The following is a 19,545-nucleotide window of genomic DNA, read 5'->3' on the forward strand; positions in this document are numbered from 1 at the left end:
TAGTGTCTTTATCTGGTTTTGGTATCAGGGTAATACTGGCCTTGTAGAATGAATTTGGAAGCTTTCCATCCTCTTCTTTTTTGGGAGAATAGTTTGAGAAGAATAGGTATTAACTCTTCTTTAAATGTTTGGTAGAATTCAACCATCCTGGAGGAATTTATGGTTCTTGAAACAGTTTTGTCTATCTTACTTGGTGTTCAGGCCTGAATATCGATTCTCTGTGTTCTTTTTCACTTTTACTTTTAAATTGTAATGTTCTTTTCATTGTTAACTTTTCTGAATTTCCATACACAGGGTAGTTGAATATGATAAAGGCAATGTGCAAAACAAAAAGCAATCCTGAATATGTGTCTGAGAAAAAAAAAATCTATTACATCTGCTCTCACGTCTAATTATATTCTCTGAGTTGAGACTGGGGCATCCTCCCTAGACGATGTCCTCAATCTGATTTTTTTTCATCTGCATTTTTTCCTGCACAAACATTAAATCAACATTATAACATTCCAGTGCATTTCAAACACATGAGCCCTTTGGCAAATGAGCCTCGATGCTAGATGAGCCTATGTGTCTTTGGGATTTTTTCAAGTAGATCTTTGTGTGGTCCCGGGACCTCTGACGTGGGAACCACATTGTCCATCTGCTGTCCTGTCTTTGGGCTACATGGCCTACCTCGCCAGCTTCTCTCTTGCTGCCACCGACACAATCCTTATGTTCCATTTCACTGCCTTTACTTGTGACTAGGTCTTGTTCTTGTCATGTGGATGAGGAAGAAGTAATAGAGCAAGTGGTCTATTAGTATATGGCAGGAAAGTGAAGATGTTGACCATTTAGGAACTAACCATAAAGTAAGCTCTTTAGATGAAGAAATCAGCAAAGGCAACCAAGGCCACTTTCAACAAAAGATATTTGGTGGAGGGAATGCACACAGTAAATGGCAAAAAAAGAGAGTGAGAATTTCCTGTAAAAGAAATTGCAAATACCTTTCACACTGTGAGGTTGCAATTCTATTTATCTTTTATGTCATGTAGAAAGAACACATACTTCCTGGGGATCTATGTAGGAGAATGGAGTCTAAAAAAAAGAGACAATTTTGAAACATTTGTGGAGATTGATGCCCATTAAAAATGTCTGGGAAGTGACCTAATGGAAGTATGGTGGAAAGAGGATGGAGTTTGGAATTTCTCCCTTGGGGTTTGAATTCCAGCCCAGCCACTTCTACCTGCATGATCTGAAAAGCGAAATGGAAATAAGTATCTACTATTCATCAAACAAGTTCTATTTTATGAGGACATTTGTTCTCACTTGATGGTCACAACAACTCTAGGTGGTGTATACTGTTGTTATCCCTATTTTTTTGAGGCTAAGACAATACCAAGTGTTAATGAGGGTGGTGGAGCCCCCAAAAGTCCATTATATCACTTGTGGGAATGTAAACTGATACAACCATTTTGGAAAAAATGTTTGGTGGTACCAAATAAAGGTAAACATATGCAAACTCTATGACCCAGCAATACTACTTCTGGATATTTACTCCAAAAAGTATAATTTTTTTCTGGTACAAGCATGCTCAAGAATGTTCATAGAAGGGGCACCTGGGTGGCTCAGTTGTTACGCGTCTGGCTTAGGCTCAGTTCATGATCCCAGGGTCCTGGGATCAAGCCCCATGACGGGCTTCGTGCTCAGTGGGAAGCCTACTTCTCGCTCTCCCACTCCCCCCTGCTTGTGTTCTCTCTCTCACTGTGTCTCTCTCTGTCAAATAAATAAAAAATCTTAAAAAAAAAAAAAAGAATGTTCATAGAAGTATAACAATCAACAGTAGAAACAGCCTAGTTGTCCATCACCAGTAGAATGGGATATGGTATATTCAAACAGTGGAAAACTACCCAGCAATGGAAAAGAATGAACTACTGTTACATGGAACATGGACGAATCTCACAGACACAATGTTAAGTAAAAGAAATCAGACACAAAAGAATACATATGGCATGATTCCATGTATATGAAGTTCAGAAACAAACAGAACTAATTTATGGTGATGGTGGTTAGAATAATCTTTATCCTTGGGGTATGGGCATTGCTAACTGGGAGGGCACATGAGGTGCTAGAGATGTTCTATCTTTTGATCAGTCTTGTGGTTACGTTGATATTGCATTAGTTTTCTGTGATGTGAAAACAAATTACCACAAACTTAGTGGAGTTAAAACAACACATGGGTGTTTTCTCTCAATTTCCATGGATCAAAAGTCTGGGCACAGTTTAGCTGGGTCCTTGGCTTAGAGTTGCCATCAGGATGTGGGCTGGGCTATGTTCTGATCTAGAAGCTTGAGTGGGGATGAACTTGCTGCCAAGTTCGTTCAGGTTGCTGGCAGAATTTACTTCCTTGCAGTTGTATGATCAACTTTTTTATGGCTATTGGCTGAAGAGCAACAGCCCGCCACTGCCCAGGTCCTAGAGGCTGCCCACAGTTCCTTGCCACATGGGCCTCTCCAATGGAGCAATTTACTTCACCAAGCCAGCAATGAGTATTTCCCTCCAGTCTGCCAGGAGAAGATCTTTATAAAACATAACATCCTCTCACTTTTGCCATTTTCTATTGGTTGGGTGAAAATTTCAGATTCTGTCTACAGTGGGAGATTGGCTTACATAAAGACACAAACATCAAGAGGCAGGCATTACAGTGGGTCATTTTAGGATCTGTCCAACACACACACACACACACACACACACACACGCAACACTCATTCCACTACACATGTAAAATTTATGTACTGCATAGTATCTAAGTCATACCTCAATTTTTTTAAATATTTGAGGCTAAGAGATAAAAAGTAACTTACTCTATGTCACTTAGCTACTAAGCGGCAGGGGTAGAATTCAAATTCAGTTGTGTCTTATACCAAACCTGTACTCTCATTCTGAAGATTGAATGGAAAGATGCAGGGGCTGGCTCAGTTGGAAGATCATGTGACTCTTGTTCTTGGGGTTGTGAGTTTGAGCCCCACAATGGGTGCAGAGATTACTAAAAATAAATAAATAAACTTTAAAAAAAAGATAGAAAAGATATAATTAAGCCTGAACTATACTTTGTCTCAGAGAATGGTGGCTATCATAATGGTAGTGAGACATTTCAGTTTTATTACTTGTAAACATGACTGGTTTAATTCTGAAAAATGTTCAGGGGGCATTTTGTATGTCTCAAGCAATGCAGTAAGTCCAAGAAGGTGCCAGAAGGCTTGAGTTTAACTGACTTTGATCAGTATATGGCTTTACCACTGTTTTCTTAAACCTCTACGAATATGATTCTATTATTATAGTTCCTTTTCCTGGCATATCCATTTATTTATATTCCCTTGCTACCCAGGTCTAGAGATTTAAGTGAATATTCCTTAGTTAATATTCTGATCTGTGAGGTAACCCTCTGTTTTAAGATTTACTATTACTGCCTCCTTAACTTGCCCTCATTATTCAAAGGCTACTTATAAGTGAACAGTGAATCATCTTGTTCTCTCTCATTTGTTCTCTTTTACTTTTGAAGTCAGTGGGGAAAAAAAAAAAGAATTAACTTGGGTTTTAAAATGGAAGAGTTTGGTCAGAGCTGAAATTCAAAACTGGTCACATGATTCATCTCAAATTATACTTGTGGGTCCTGGTGGTTATTAGGAGTTTGCTTAGAATTTTGGAGTTGAAAAGAATTATTGTTTTAATAGGACTTATAAAAATCAGCCAAAAAGAACTGGCAGTCTGCCTAGACTGTCAGAACCCTGAATTTAGAAACTGGTTTTTTTAAAAAAATTTTTCACTCTTCAGGTTTGTAATATACCTTAAAGGATAGAGTAACATCTAATACTGTATTATTATTATTATTTTATTGAAGACCTAATACCTACTATATACCTAGTGTTGTGGGAGATCCCAAAGTAAATAAATAAAAGAAAAAAAATTTCTGCCCTTAAGGAGGTTATGTCTTTCATCATTGGTAAAAAAATTTGCGTCTGAAGTCTTAGGGTGAAATGATAAAAGAAACAATTATGGGCGCCTGGGTGACATAGTCAGTTAAGTGTCTGACTCTTGGTTTCGGTGATCTCAGGGTCCTGGGATTGAGCTCTGTGCTCAGTGTGAAGTCTGTTTGAGATTCTCTCTCCCTCTCCTTCGCCCTTCCCTCTTGTGCTCTCTCTCTCAAGTAAATAAATATATATATATATATATTTTAAAGATCTTATTTACTTGAGAGAGAGGGAGAAACATGAGTGGGGGGAGGGGCAGAGGGAGAGGGAGAAGCAGACTCCCCACTGAACAAGGAGCCTGATGTGGGGCTCGATCTCAGGACCAGGACCTGAACCGAAGGCAAATGCTTAACTGACTGAGCCACCCAGGCGCCCCCAAAAAATCTTTTTTTTTTTTTTTTAAGAAGTAATTAATGCTAGCTAAAGTTATATACTGTATGATTCCAACTATATGACATTCTGGAAAAGGTGAAACTATGGGATGATAAAGAGATCAGTGGTTTGCCAGGGTTAGAGGGGAGGGGTGAGCAGGTGGGGCACAGGGGATTTTTAGGGCAGTGAAACTGTTCTGTGTGACACTGTGATGGTGGGTACATGACATCCTGCCTTTGTCAAAACTCATAGAACTGTATATAGGAAGAGTGCACCCCACTGTAACCTATGGACTTTAGTTAATAATAATGTATCAATATGGGCTCATCAGTTGTTAACAAATATACCACATAGATGCCATATGTTAGTAAGGAGGGAAACTGCTGAGGGTGAGAATAAGGAGTTATGTGGGGACTCTCTGAACTTCCTGATTAATTCTTCTGTAAACTAAAACCTGCTCTAAAAACAAAGTCTATTAATATATATATATATATATATATATATATATATATATATATGGTTATATACTAATATATATAGTAAATATATATATTTACTGCCTCGGGGGGCTTATAACCTCTTTGGTTAGCCCTAAAATAGAAGTGTATCTGAGGTCTAGGGTCTCATAGAATACAAAGTAATAAACCATATTTAGGGAAGTTAGGAAGGTTTCAAAGAAGTGAACGTGAGGTGAGCCTTGAGAAAGACTCTGGCGTTCACCAGGCAGGTCTGGGTTTGTCTGTGTGTGTACTCTTAGCAGCCATTCATATTACATACTCTCTGTAGGTCTGGCGGTTCTAAAGTCTTCACGGAGATTATCTCATTTAATTCCCCACCTCAGGGGCACCTGGGTGGCTCAGTCAGTTAAGGGACTTCGGCTCAGATCATGATCCCAGGGTCCTGGGATCAGTCCCTCATCAGGCTCCCTGCTCAGTGGGGAGTCTGCTTCTCCTTCTCCCTCTGTCTCTCTCCCTGTGCCTGCTCTTTCTCTCTCTCAAAAAACAAAACAAAACAAAACAAAAAGAAAACCCACCACAACATGGCACATATTATTATTTCTATATTACAGATGAAGAAACTAAGGTACAAAGGAGCTTACCTAAGGCCACCCAGCTAGTGAAGGGTGAAAGGGGGACCTAGGGTAGCTCTGCCTTCTTCTGAAGCCAGTGCCATCACTAACGTAGAGATGACAGCCTGTAGAGGGTTAAAGGCAAACTGTGGCACAGTGAAGGGGTTAAAGCGATAAAGCAAAAATTGATAGATGAAGGTATCATTCGTGGCAATGTAATAAAGAAGACAGGATTTCAGGAGTTGCTTGGCTGAGGCAAAGAGAAAGACTGTTTGTGGAGAACTGCTCTTGAAAAGTCTCTTCCTCAGTCTAGCCAATGTACACCCTTGAAACCTAGAGTCGCGGTTCAGAGAGGGGCGGAGGGGTCTTGCAGAGCTTTCAGAACCACTTGGCAATTGGGCTGCTGAAGACACCTACTTCCCCTTGGACTCGTGGCTTTGTGCAGATTCTGGTTGGCCAGTAAGAAGGCTGAGGACATGGTTTTACCGCTCATTCTCCTCTCTTCCTTATGGCTGCCTTGCCCATCAGATTCCCTCCAGATCCGTCAGATTCCCTCCAGCGTCCTTTCGGCTGAGCACACAAGGGAGGATGCTGCAGACGGATGCTGGAGCTGGCTCCTGGGCAAAGAACAAGGAAAATGCTTTTCTCTCTCTGCCCAGGTTAATTGGACACTCCATATCCTCCCTCAAATAGATACTTTGGTGCCCAAATAATTTGACAAATACCTAACATTATTCTTTCATCCCAGGAAGCTTAGATTAGAGAGGTGTCTGCTCTGATGAACTGTGGAATAAAAGACCGCAAATCCTTCTTAACCATTCTGATCAGTAATGACAACCACCATTTATTGAGCATTTCACCATGTGCCAGACAGTGACATACGTTCTCACACTTAATCTTTACCACAGTATGTCACAGAGAAAGAGAAAGTCACTGAGAGGTTAAACAACTTTCCCGGAGCCACAGGGCTGGCTTATGCTCTTTCAGGTTTTACCTTCCCCCTCAGGGGCAACTGTGGGCCAGCCAAGCTGCCTTTTCTCCCCTTCCCACCTTCACAACCAATTAAGAAACAAGACGCTGGAGACCGACAGATGAAGATAAAAATGTCAGTGATACTCTTGATAAAGTCAACGAGAGACTGTGACTTTGGGTCTGCATGGAAAGTTCTTGCTAATATTCTCTGCATGGCCCCCCTGCACCCCCAGCCAGGTGTAGATCATCAGGTACCCCGTCCAGGTGACAGTCTGGCTGTGAGGCAGAGACACTGACCTCGGATTGCTCCCTGGAGTACTGTGGTTGAGAGGTTTGAAAAGAGTGAAAAGCTTTAATGAATTATTAATAAGTTAGGTGGACCAGTGGATTTCTCCCCCCAGTCAGGTAACTCTTTAGGCAGTAGAGGGTGGGGCCCACGGCCAGAGGGTTACATTTTGGAAGGTTCTCAAAGTAAAACAATCTAAAACAAGGAGAAAGGAGTTTACTTTTTATATTAGTCAGCTTGTCTGCCATGACAAAAGACCACCCTGGGTAGCTTAAACGACAGGAATTTATTTTTTACATTCCTGGAGGCTGGGAGGTCCAAGAACAAGTCACCAGATTTGGTGTCTGGTGAGGACCCACTTCCTGGCTCTGGCCACCTTCTTGCCATATCCTCCCAAGGGAGAGAAAGAAGGAGAGGGAGAGAACCAGAGTTCTCTTCTTATTAGGGCACTAATCCCATCATGGGGTCCCACTGTCATAACTTCATCTAAACCTGCTTACCTTCCAAGGTCCTACCTCCTAAAACCATCTCACTGAGGGGTGGGGCTTCAATATATGAGACTGAGGGGCAGGGGACAAACATTCAGTCCAGAGCACTTTCCTCCCTTGTCCCTTCTCCTGAAAGCCTTGAGGAGTAGGGACTTCCAGTAGAGGGAACACCATAATGCTTCCTCAGAACCTTGAGGGCCTTCGTCATAGTGTTTAAAAGCAGGAGCATCAAATTAAATCCTGGCTCCATCATTTACCAGCTGGGTGACCTTAGGTAATTCATTCACCTTCTCTGAACTTTGTTTTCGCCATCTATAAAACAAGAACGATAATAGTACTTCGGGGGCTGCTTTGAGGCTTTAAGGAAATGAGGAATGTAAATGACACAGCATATTAAGTGCTCAGTAAATAGTAACAGAAATACACATTAAAATTTTGGAGACATAATTATGAGGAAAAAAAATGCACCTTACACTTGGTGACAAATGGTAGTTTCTATCCCTGAACAGTCTCCAGTGGTGTTAGGATGAATCTTTGGGGAAAACTGTGGATTGGCTACTGATAGAATTTCAGCTGCTAGTCAGAGTCTGGTAGCAGCAGATCTCAGAGAGGAAAAAAAGTTCAAAGAAACCGTGGGAGGTTCTCTTTTGTGTGGAGGGTAGAATGCAGATGTCAGCTTTGTTTGCAGGGCGGTGAGTGATGGCTGGTCCTGTGGGCAAAGAGAGAGGTCACTACAGGAGACTTAGGCCTCTTTACTCAGAAGCCACGCTGAGATTCCCCTTGCGGTGATGGAAGCTGAAGGAAACTTAGAGATCGCTGGTCGAAATCTTTCATTTAACTGACTAGAAAAACGAGATGCAGAGAGGTTTGGTGATTTATCTAGTTCTTGCTTGTAGCTGGTGATGGTGCTGAGTGTCAAGCACCCAATCCCTCCATGTCACGTCAGTGAGTTTTTTCGAGAACCATCCTGCTTTGCTCCAACACGTTTGTATCTTTTGTCTCAGGAGCTCAAGATTTTCACTAAAACACTAAAAAATGTGTAAATATATATATTATATTATATATATCATATATATTTTTTGAGGACAGGAACTAATAATTATTGAGGATAGGAACTAATAATTATTAAGCACCTGTGTGTGCAAAAATGCCAGGATTCTTATATGGGCTAAAGATTGGTATTTTCTGACCAATGCAGAGAGGGAGGTTTCCCTTTTCCCAGAGGAAAACACTGAAACTCAGGCAAAAGGCTTGCCCGGGATCACAGCTATCAGGGAAGCCGGTGCCTCTAACTCTGCAGAGATCCATGCACCTGAGGGCCAGGACTCTTTAACCCCCCAAGAACTTAGTTTTGAGTGTAGTGTTTTACTTCACTAGAAAAAGTGTTGCATGTAAATATTAATGATGATTTCCAAGAAGGCAGAAATGATCCTTTGAGACCCAGATTTTTTAAAAAGAAACATCAAATTTGTCTCCCCAGATGTGGGCTAATCCTCATGAGATGATTAAAAAACTCAGTGTAGGCCTTGAGATTCTTTTTTTTAACAATGCTAAAATAGATTTATTTTTTAACACTTATAAGAGCTTCAGGCGATGTTTAAAAAATTATATAAAATAGAAATAAAGTGGAATATTTGATAATAGCCGCTCATGCTATGCCTGTAAAATTTTCCATAGTTTGTATAAAATTTTTCCTGCTTTAAAAATATATATGCTCCTTGCCAAAAATTTGGGGATTTCAATAAAAATTCAAATAACAAAAAAATTTGTCCAAATTTCCACCACTCTGAGTTAACTACCATTAATATTTTGGTGTGTATGCTTTAATTAATAGACTTTTTAAGAGCATTCTAGGTTTACAGAAAAACTGTAAAGCAGACTTCTCATATACTCCCCCCCCAAGTTTCTCCTATCATTGACATCTTACATCAGTGTGGTACATTTGTTACAACTGATGAGCAATACTGATACATTATGATGAACGAGTTTACATTCCAGTTCGCTCTCTGTGTGGATTTTGACAAACGCATAACGACTTGTATCTACCATTTGATATTATACAGAATAGTTTTTTCACTATTTAAAAAAGCATATATAAAGTTCGTTTTGACTCTTCATTGGGTAATTTAATCATTTTATGTTCTTTAGTTTAAAAATAGTTGTTATGGTTCTTTGATTATAAAAATAATCCATGTTTACAGTAGTGTTGGTGCATAATAACCATTCAAATGAATCACCTAAAAACTGGCACTTTTTAAAAGAATATGTTTACTTGTAAGTTTCATTAGTTGCATGTAAACAATCGCAGGGTATTTTGGGTCCACATCCTAGCACAGAAGGGTTTGCTTCGCCTCTGTGGTTTTCATGTGAAATTACTGATTACCCCTTGGGCCACACAGAAAAGGTGGTAGTGCTTTGAGTGGGTTCACTAAACAGTACACATAAGACTCGCCCTAGTTCCTGGAGAAGGGTAGTTTTAACGATCCACACCTAGTGTTTCCTTTGCTCGGAAATGCGCACAGCCTCGGCGCCCTCGCCTAAAGCGAACTCCAGGCCCAGGCAGAGGTTGGGCGAGTGGGCTGGGGGGGCTTCTCCCACGGCGGCTCCTCCCACCCTGGGCTAGTGAGGCTGGGGGGTCGATGGGGTAGGGGGAGATCCTGGCTTAGGGGGCTCGGGCCGGGGGTGGTGGTATGGGGTAGTCGCGGGCGATGGTTGGAAGGGAGCCCGGCTGGGGGTGTGCTGAGGGCAAGGAGAGCTGAAGTTGCGGGGGAGGTGTACCAGGGCCAGGGGCGTGGCTGGGGGAGATACCCTGATGGGAGATGGGGGATGCCTTGGGGGATTGAAAATGGCTGGGAGGATGGTGGGGACAGGAGGGCTGTTGGCGGGGATGGCGTTGGGGGCTGGTCGCTGGGCGGGGGGCGTGGCAGGGCCGGGGGTGTGGAGGGGGAGCCTGGTCCGGAGCGTGGCCTAAGTGGACTGAGACCGGGGGCTGAAGGCGTGGCCGAGGCGGGTCGGGGGCGTGGCCTGGGGGGATGGAGCGAGCTCCGGGCCAGGGGAGTTGAGGGAGAGCCAGACTGGGGGCGTGGCTTGGGCGTAGCCCTAAAAACTGGGCTGGGGGCGTGACCCGAGGCGGGTTGGGGGCGTGGCTTGGGGAGCCTGGCGGCAGCCGCGCGGGCGGGATTCAGCGGCGCGCTTTCTCTAGCGGCCGCCCCGCCCGCCGCCAGCCCAGAGGCAGCGCACCGGAGCAGAGGTTCCTGCGAGAGCGCGGCGTGCTCCGAGCTTCGCGGGAACGGGACCGGCCCTGTGTCGCAGGGACGTCTTGGATCCCCTGACTTTGGAGGCTCCGCGGAGCGGGAGCCGCGCGAGGTGAGGCTGCACACGGGCGTGCCCCTGTGCGGGGCGCGCTCGGGGCGTGGGGTAAGCGTACGGGGCTGTTAGCTGGGAACCCGGGGAGAGGAATTAGCTCCAAGCGACGGCTTTCATAGCTCGAGGACGCCCTGCTCCGTCCTCCTGGCCGCTTCTCTGGGCAGCCCGGGATGCCCACCTGTTGGTGCCCTGCAGCGTTGCTCAGCGACACCCTCTCCCCCCACCCCTCCGGTTCGGCCAGCGGCGTTGCCCCCGAGGAGCGCGTGCAGGCGCTGCTCCTGGAAGAGGCCGTCTCCGGCACGACCTGTTCGGGGATTACCTTGAAACTTTACCCCGAGCTCCCGATTCGCTGGGCCGGGCCTTCGAGGTTAGCAGGGAGGGCGGACAAAGGTTCGGGGAGCCTGGTGCGGCCGGTATTCCCTTCACGGCTCGGCTCCCTCGGGTGGAGCGACCGGTGAGGCCGGCACCAGCCCAGGTCAGCTGCCGCTGGCGGCCCTAGGGCGGATGCGGTCGGTGAACTTAGTTTTGAGAGCAGGTTTCTCCTCAGGTCCCAGCTGGGTCTCATTTCACGAGAAAGACCGGTGGGACCCGGTGTCTGTCGCCTCTGAGTTGGAGGAAGTTGCTGTAGTCGGTTTGGTTCCAATTGTGGTTGACGTGGTGCGGGAATTTGCATACTAGCCCTAGGAAGGTAGAAACCAGCAGTGCTGCCCACGTCAGGGGGAACTCAGGTGACCTGTGCTGGCGGGCCACCCATCTGACTGTGCAAAGTTACAGAGCCTGAGCAAATTTCCCCTCCCTCCAAGTGCGAAAAAACAAACCAAACCAAAGCAAACAAACAAAACTCTCCGGGTTAGTTGCTTCCCAGCGTTGGATGATAGTGTTAATAATAGAACAATAATTTGAATTTAGTGAACACTTATTACCAAGGCTATCCAAAATCAAACCCCACACCCCCCTCCAACGTTTTCTCTGCACCTCCTCTCATTTTCTGTGTTGCATGGTGTTTTCTTCCCCATAAACCCCCTTCAAATCTCCCAGTTCTTTGCTTTCCTTTGCTAACAGGCACAGAGGAATCAGTCCATTTTATTTTTCCACCTTTCCAAATGCACCTTTTCTCTTCATGTCCCCCAGCTTGCAAACCTCCTCACTCCATTGTTCTCCTGGTCCCTTTTAATTATGCACTCCTCCCTGTGTGCTGAACCTCGGTCTCTGCCCCCACATCCTTTAGAGTTTTATGTGACTATTTTTTTTTTTATCCCATATTGTAATTTTCAGTTACCTCCTTCGGTCTCCAAATTTGCCATCTTCCTTCCACCCGGTATGATTATCTGCTTTTTTATTTGTGCTATGTATGTACCAGCGTCTTGATTCTTTCCCCAGTTTCTCCCACATGGTGTTTTCTTGCCTTTTACCTACTTCTTGACAAGTGCTTTCCCTGCTGCAGCCTTCACAGCACACCTTGTTTCAGTTCCTTTGGTTGTGATTTTCCACGCCACTACCATCCTTAGGTCCCTTTTCCTCTTTTCCAGTCAGTCCTCCATTACCTTGCAGACATCTTAATTTCAGACCACCTGAAAGGGTCAGGAGATGGAGGCAGGGAGCCACTGCCTTTGCCCAGGAGTGGCCTGGGTTTCAGGACCTTCCCATCTGCCCTAGTATCATATACATAATTATTGAATTCTGTTACTATTGATGTCAATACGAATGTACTTATCACTTAGTCTGAGCCAGGCACTCTTCTGAGGGATTTACATGCAATAATACCTCATTAATCTTCATATCCCTGAAATGTAGATACTGTTACTCTCCCTGTTTTACAGATGAGAGAAGAGAGGCTGAGAGAAGTAACAGGCCTAATTTCTCATGGCTCTGTAGAGGTGGAGCCCATCTTGCCAGGTGCGGGGCTTCTGAGCCCTAGGAACTTCTGAACTCAGACACGGGCTGGGATTTGGCTTTGGCAACAAGGTCATTAATTGCACGTTTTATTTAGTCTGCAGTTTACACCACTTGAGGGCATATTATCTATACCTGTAGAATAGTGCAGGGGGAAAACCTAATGCCTAATGTCCTTCGGAAAGACTGGGGACTCTGCCTGGCTTGATTGTCAATTCAAGCTTGCTTTCAGTCTGCTTCCTGAGGAGAATACACTGGTTCCCTTAGCTACCGGAAGGCTAGAAGAGAGGTTGTTGCCAACTGTCTCCTGTGGATTGAGAGTTGAGATTCACTTTAGCTAGCTGGCCAGACCTCTAGGGTCCCCCGCGATAGCCCTGTGATTTTATGTGTCTTGTTTATTTCTGTTTCATTATATAATCTTAAAGCCTTGTTCAAATATTTTCTTGTTGGTCTTCACCTTCCTGAATATTGGAGGCAAATATTTCCGCTTTTGTAGATACTGAAGCAGAGTATAGGTAAAGTTCTATACTTTGATAGCTGGAAGAGATCTTACACTCCACAGATGAGGCAGCTGTGACCCAGAGAAGTAAAATGACGTGTCCAAGGGAAAGCAGCAGTCTCCAAAGGACAGGAGACCTGGCCTTAGATCCCAGATCTGTTGATCTCTGGTCCAGGGCTCTTCATGCCTGGCCCTACCGCTTGGTGTGTTGACCTCTCTGCTTGCTGCTGAAAACAATGAACCTTCTTTCCTCTTCCTTTCCTGAGCTAAGAGGCTTTGGAAGGATTCATTTAAAATAGAAATTGTCAGTGGTTTTCTGGGTGTTTTTTTGTTTTGTTGAGTTTTTTTGGTCTGAAAGCTAAACACTTAAAAATGTTTGCTTTTGAGATATGTAATGGTATAAATGGGATCATAAAAGCATGGAAGTATAAACTTAGAGGTTTTAGAAATAAGTAATTTGGTTATTTCTAAAGCATCAGGAAGGAACACCAAATGTACATTGCTTTCTGGAGGCAAATCATATAATACATGGAATACATGGCAGTTTGAAGATCAGCAACTGTAATGTTTAATTGTATTTTCCATTTGCAGACAGAAATGCATTAGGTACAAAGTGCTCACATGATTGCCTTCATCCTTGCATCTCAAATGAAACAGAAGTGAAGGGGGAGAGCACGTCAAGTTAGTTTTTGCTTCTGTCTTGGCTCTGCCATGCTCTCCCCCTTCTCTTGGACTGGGGCTTCCATCCATGCCCTCCTGATTCCCAGCTCCTGCCTGTCTCTTTAATCCCTTCCCCCCAGGAACCCTCAGGGAACCTGGAGGGTAGTACTTACCCGTGATGCCCAACTCATTCTGTATCAGTCTTTCTTGACAGAATTAAACCTTAATGCCCTAAGGTATATGTTGTATGTAATTAACTTCTCTCCGATGCTTCTAGAATGAGAAGGGCGGTTAGGTTCCATCCTTGGGAGAATTGAGGGAACACTCGCTCAAATAGTTATCTGTGTTCTGTGGTTCAGATACGGATCGTTATAACTGAAGAGCAAGTTAGGTTTTCCCTCTCCCCTTTCACAGTTGAGAAAATGGAGGCGAGGGACGTTGTCATGGCCAAAGCCCCATAGTAAGTGACAAGAATGAGATTGGAGCACAGGGCTGCCTGGCTCAGAAGATCTGGGTGTGTGCTTCCATGTGTCGTCTCCTTTGTGGCTTGTTAACTCCCTCAGGCAGCACTCTTTTGCAGAGGCTTTTACGAACTAGATGGTTCCTCCTTGCTGAGCTGCACGTGCGACATGAAGTGGGGGAGCAGGGCTTCTAGGAGTTCCAGGGCCCAGCCCTGCCTGTCTCAGTTGGGGTGCACATGAGAGGGCACCCGGCAGCTACGGCAATGCCAGGAATGGAAAGAGAATGGTATAGGTTTCTAATACATGTCAGTGACTGGGTCAGAATGTCCACATTTGTGGATACAGGTAATACCCCATCCTGTGGTCCTAATGTTCAAATGTCCTGGACATAGAACTGTTACTTCATCTTAACCGGAACCTTAAAGGACCCGATTCTTGGTCAGATATAACCTCCACCCGTTTCCCTGCAGTAGGACCACTCTGTGTCATTGTGGAAGAAATGAGAACTCAACATTGTAATTTCAGGGACCATGTGCCTGACTCAAAATATCTTCAAGTGCTCTTGCCTGCCAGATCTGGACTGGAACCTTCCCCTGCCTCCCATCCTCACTCTCTGGGTTCAGCCAGATTGGGGAGCTCTGAGAGGACTCTGCCTGGCTAACTTGGAAGAAGGGGGCGGCCAGTCTTTCCCCCGGCCCCCATTAAAACCATGACAGAGTGTGTTCTCTAAGATTGGCAAGCTGTCCTTGGAGAAAAATAGAACATGGGTCTGAAATGACCAGACTGGAAGGTGTTGGTGGAGGGAGGCAGCCTGCAGGAAAGTTGGCAGCTGGGATCTTCGCTCATGGTCTAGGGCGGGTGCAAGGGGAGGGCGAGTCCAAGATTTTATTGTCTTACAACAGAGGGGCAGGAGGCCAGGAATGAGATGTATTCCTGCTACTGGAACTTTGATCACAGTCTTTCATAGAAATTATCGTTCTATATAATCTAAACAGTGAGCAGTCTTGTACTTGAGTGTTAAAATTACAATTCAGTCACATTAAACACATTTCTGCGGTCAGGCCCTCGTGCTTAACCACCATGTATGATACACAGAGAGTTGAGATGAGTCCTGAGACCTAAAACAACTTACGTGTGTACACTGAAACACATCCAGTTTATACATTGGGACCATCTATAGCTACAGGAAAACCAGCTCCTACTTCAGAAATTTGCTCCACTTCCACCCTTCCTGCTAGAATGGTGTGCTCACGTGTGCACCTTGTATGTGCCAGGCCTGTGCTGGATGCTGAAGATGGAAAGAGTCATCAGAAACAGTCATGGGCCCTTGAGGAGGCTCACATTCCTGTCTGGTGGGAGAGGTAGATGTGTGAGAAGAAAGCCATGAAACGTGTAGCAAGTGTAGTGATCAGTTTATGGGGAGGGAGTTTAGGGAGCACATGAGAGATCTAGGATCCAGGAAGGCTTCCTGGAGGAGGCATTAACTACAGCCTGGCTGAATGGGATGAGCAGGTTGGAGAAGGAGCTGACAGAGGGAGGCATAAGACAGATGGGTTCAGCTAGATTGAATAAGCAGAGGCGGGGAGACAGACTTCACCTTGGTGACCCTAGGGACTCTGAAATACTTCTGCAGGGCTGTAGCTCCCAGCTTATCATTTATGATTGTTATGGTGTGTCTAGAGCAGTGGTTTTGCCTCAGTATCCCTTGGGGATTTGTTAGACCAGCAAATTTTAGGGCTTTCCCTCAGACCTACTGAGAGCTTCAGAAGGCCAAAGTTTGAGAACCACTGTTCTAGAACATGTGCTTTCCTGGGGCCCTAAACAATTAATTCTCATGGCTACATGATAAGCTTTTCAGAAAGTGGAAACTCTGTTCCTATCAGGTTGGATTGGGTAGGATTTTCCTCAGGTCCACAGCCTTCCTCATCTCCTGCATTTCTTTGCCTAGTATATGTACATTCGAACAATTTCTTCTGCCCCCTTCCCACTTCATTTCATTGCACACTAGTGATTTATATTATTTCTTTAATCTCTGCCTGACATGATTTCTTAGTGTTTGGCATTAGGCACACTGAGTTCAGATCCCAACTCTGCTATGTGATTTTGGGAAGGCATTACCTGTCTGTACCTCAGTTGCTTTATCTGAAAAATGTACGTGGTAACAGTTCCCAGCCCTTAGGTAAGCATTTCAGACTTTGCTGCACATTGGAATTACCCAGGGTTTTTTGTTTTGTTTTGTTTTGTTTTGTTTTTTAAGTTGATGCTTACTCCTGCTGCAGATACTGTGATTGGTTTGGGTGTGACCCAGGCATTGGAATTTTTAGCAGCTTCCCACATGCAATGAAGTTTGGGAATCACTGGGATTGGCTTTGTGAGGATGAAATGAGTCCTTTCTTGCTTAGCAGAGTGCCTGGCGCGTAGTAAGTGCTTCCTATACATCTGCTGGTGGAGACTCTGATGGTTTTATGGCAGCAGGAGGAGAAAGTGAGCCATTTCAATTGTTTGGTGAATACTTGTTGATTGTCAAATGCTTGTTGGTTTGGAGATCTCCTGGTGGTCCTGTCTTTTGGTCTTTTGTTCTGAGAGTTGAGAGGTGAAATAGCCCAAAGCAGTGGATCTCCCTGTCGAATTCTCTAAGCCCTCTCTTTGCAAGGATACAAGGGTCATGCTGTAAACAGAGCGTGTCTTCCCCCATGGCCTTCCCAGCACTGGGCACCATTTTCCCACCTCTGTATGGACAAACTTGAATTTTTGGAATATAACCAGATTCTAAAATCATGAAATAGCAATGCTTTACAACATGGATGGGGTTACTTAATAGTTGGGTACCATTACTGTCTGTATTTTTCAGATAAGGCAACTGAAACACAGGGTAATGCCTTCCCAAGGCCACACAGTTAGCAAGCAGCAGAGTTGAGATCTGAACCCAGTTAATTTTGTACCCGCTCCAATCTATCATTTGTACCTAAGTGCCAGTTTTCGAGCCTGGAATAAATCTTTAGACTTGCGTCTCTCTTTGGCACGGATCTATTTTCTAGGATCTAAATGTCACTATGTCCTACATTATGTATTTCTAACCATTACTTGAAAGGATGTCTATCTAATCTTTTTGCATGCCTTGTCTTGTCAAACACATTAAGTCAACCTTCATTCATTGTTTTATTAATTTGACAACTATTGGTGAGCACCTGCTTTGCAGCCGACAGCCAAGCTAGCAAGTTTACTCCTGTGGAGGGACTAACGTGTCTCTCTGTCTCTATCAGCATGTGTAAGTATTTTGGATTTGATGTATAACTGCAGCCTTTTCTATACCTGTCTTTTTTGGTGACATCATTCCTCAACTTTTAATAATGAACATCTGAAGGACATTTTTCCTGTTGACTTTATGGACCTTCCTTGAACCCTGCTGAGATTAATTAAGCCAAACCCCATGCAACAATTATTCTAATATATCCTGGCACGATACTAAAATGTAGGTTGCCCGGGACCTGGAGGTTCAAGTAAGTGAGCCACGGTTAGCCTCCGAGTGAAGTCGGTGATGCAGTGTAAGTTCTGTGGGTTTGTCGTATCTGTTAGTCTAGAATCAGTCCAAGTAGTGTGGCCAAACCAAATAAAGAAATGAGAAATAGGTGAACTCATATCTCAAGTTTCTGATTTGTTCTCTTTTTGTGAAAAAGTTAGATTGTGTGTTTGGTTTTGTTTTCTGTGTAGGGTATGCAAGGAATTGGTGTTTACTGTGAGATTGGCCCTGGGACACTTAAGTGTGTGCTGCAAATGGAAATAATTGATTCACTATATTTGTTCTGCTGCCCGATTACCAAGTGAAAATCTACCACTGGGGAAGCTTTTGTACAGCCAGCACACAAGTGGCTCAGTATGATGGTAAAGACTAACCTCCATTGTGCGGTCTTACCATTATCACTCCAGTTACTCGCGGACTGAATAGGCTTTAGAAATACAGGCCTTCAAAGGACTTGCCCTTGCTTAAATGTTCCCTGGATCCTTCTGAAATAACATCCCCCAGGCCCTCACTGGAAACAGTAAAGAAGGTGGGGATATATTAATATCTACAGCTTTAGTTATAGTCAGAAGGGTTGTATATTTAAAATGAGAACGGTTCGAAGTACATCTAGATTTTAAACATTTGAGGTTAACCATCTGACATACACTAGGAAAAATAAGTAAACTATTCTCTAAAATGGTGTGTTTTAAAATCTGTTAGAACTGTTTCCTCTACCTCTGACTTTTCTGAAACAAATCCAAGCTCCCCAGCGATTGCTTGGCTCATCTTACCGACGAGCCTATCTGTTTTACCAAATCCAGTTCGGCTCTAGCTTTAGTGTCTCTCTCTGTGTCCTTAGGCCACTTTTCCAGAACTATTGTGTCCTATACTTCCTAGAAAAGGATTGGGTACTTAATGTGCCAGCTGCAGTTCCTGGCCATGATCTGTGGTGTGTGTGTGTGTCTGTGTGTGTGTGTGTGTGCATGTACGCGTGCGTGTGTGTGTGTGTGTGAGAGAGAGAGAGAGAGAGAGAGAGAGAAGGGGGGTGTTGTGACTCTGTGACATGGCGTGAGCTCCTAATTACATAAAGTCCCCTTCTAAGTCGAGTCTGAGACTCCTGGCCTCACTAAGTAAATGACTCCGTGGAATTCTGAAAAGGAAAGGGGCAGCTTCTCTTGAACATTTAGTGCTTTAATGACAAGTCATGGCAAGGTGCAGGTAAGCACAGTGGTGGATAAACTTGCAGCTTGTGGAATCGGGCTGACTGGGTTATATTCGTATCTTCAACTGCTGTCCTTACCACCTGGCATCGGTATCAACAGCTCTGTTCAGTATTGAGCCGTCTGGAGGCAGACACTCGTCTCCAGACTCAGCTTTTGAAATGCCATGCACCTGGCAGGGTGTCCTGTGCTTCTGCGTGTCAGGATGGCTCCCGGATAACGGCGATGCTCTCTGTTCCTTGAGCCGTAGGGGCCGTTCATTCATGAATGCAGATGCCGTTCGGGCCAGGGTGAGGCACTGTGCAGAGTGCACACTTACAATGTCAAGTCTCTGACAGAGCTTAGCCCTCCTGCCCCCTGCTAGTCTCAGCTTTTCTCATTTCATCTCACTCTTGAACGGGAGGAGAGTGATGAAGTTTCATTTCCTCTAGGCTTTTCTTTCTTCTAGAAAGAAGGGCTAGAATCTTCTTCCAGGGCAGTGGGGCTCAGGAGAAGGGAGAGGGTATGTATGCTTTCTTCTGCCTATCAGTGGTTCTGCCAGAAGATCATCTGCTCTTCTCATAACTCCACTGAAAATTAGGAAAAATACCCAGGGCTCTGAGAATGGTGTGTGTTTTCCTTCTGACATAGAAGAAACTCAGAGGAGGAAGCAAGAACTGTTTCTGCTTTTCCAAATCTTTATTTCTAATCTGACTCCTCATCTGAGGTGCTCACCCTGAAAGGGTGCTGACCCAGAAGCCTTCAAGTGGTACA

General features: G+C 44.5%; 1 protein-coding gene across 3 annotated transcripts in view; it reads left to right on the top strand.

Annotated features, from left to right (window-relative positions):
- SPATA13 (spermatogenesis associated 13) overlaps nucleotides 1-19,545 on the top strand; it is a 330,909-nt gene that overhangs the window by 177,060 nt on the left and 134,304 nt on the right. Inside the window, exon 1 of one of the 3 annotated variants that reach the window (XM_026493009.4) lies at nucleotides 10,325-10,557. The exons of the other annotated variants lie outside the window; for them this stretch is intronic. The gene's annotated coding sequence lies outside the window, so the exon portion shown is untranslated. Of the gene's footprint in view, nucleotides 1-10,324; nucleotides 10,558-19,545 lie in introns of those variants that run through there. 3 annotated transcript variants of the gene reach the window in all.

Source organism: Ursus arctos, unplaced genomic scaffold, assembly GCF_023065955.2.
Source record: "Ursus arctos isolate Adak ecotype North America unplaced genomic scaffold, UrsArc2.0 scaffold_10, whole genome shotgun sequence".
NCBI classification, from domain to species: domain Eukaryota; kingdom Metazoa; phylum Chordata; class Mammalia; order Carnivora; family Ursidae; genus Ursus; species Ursus arctos.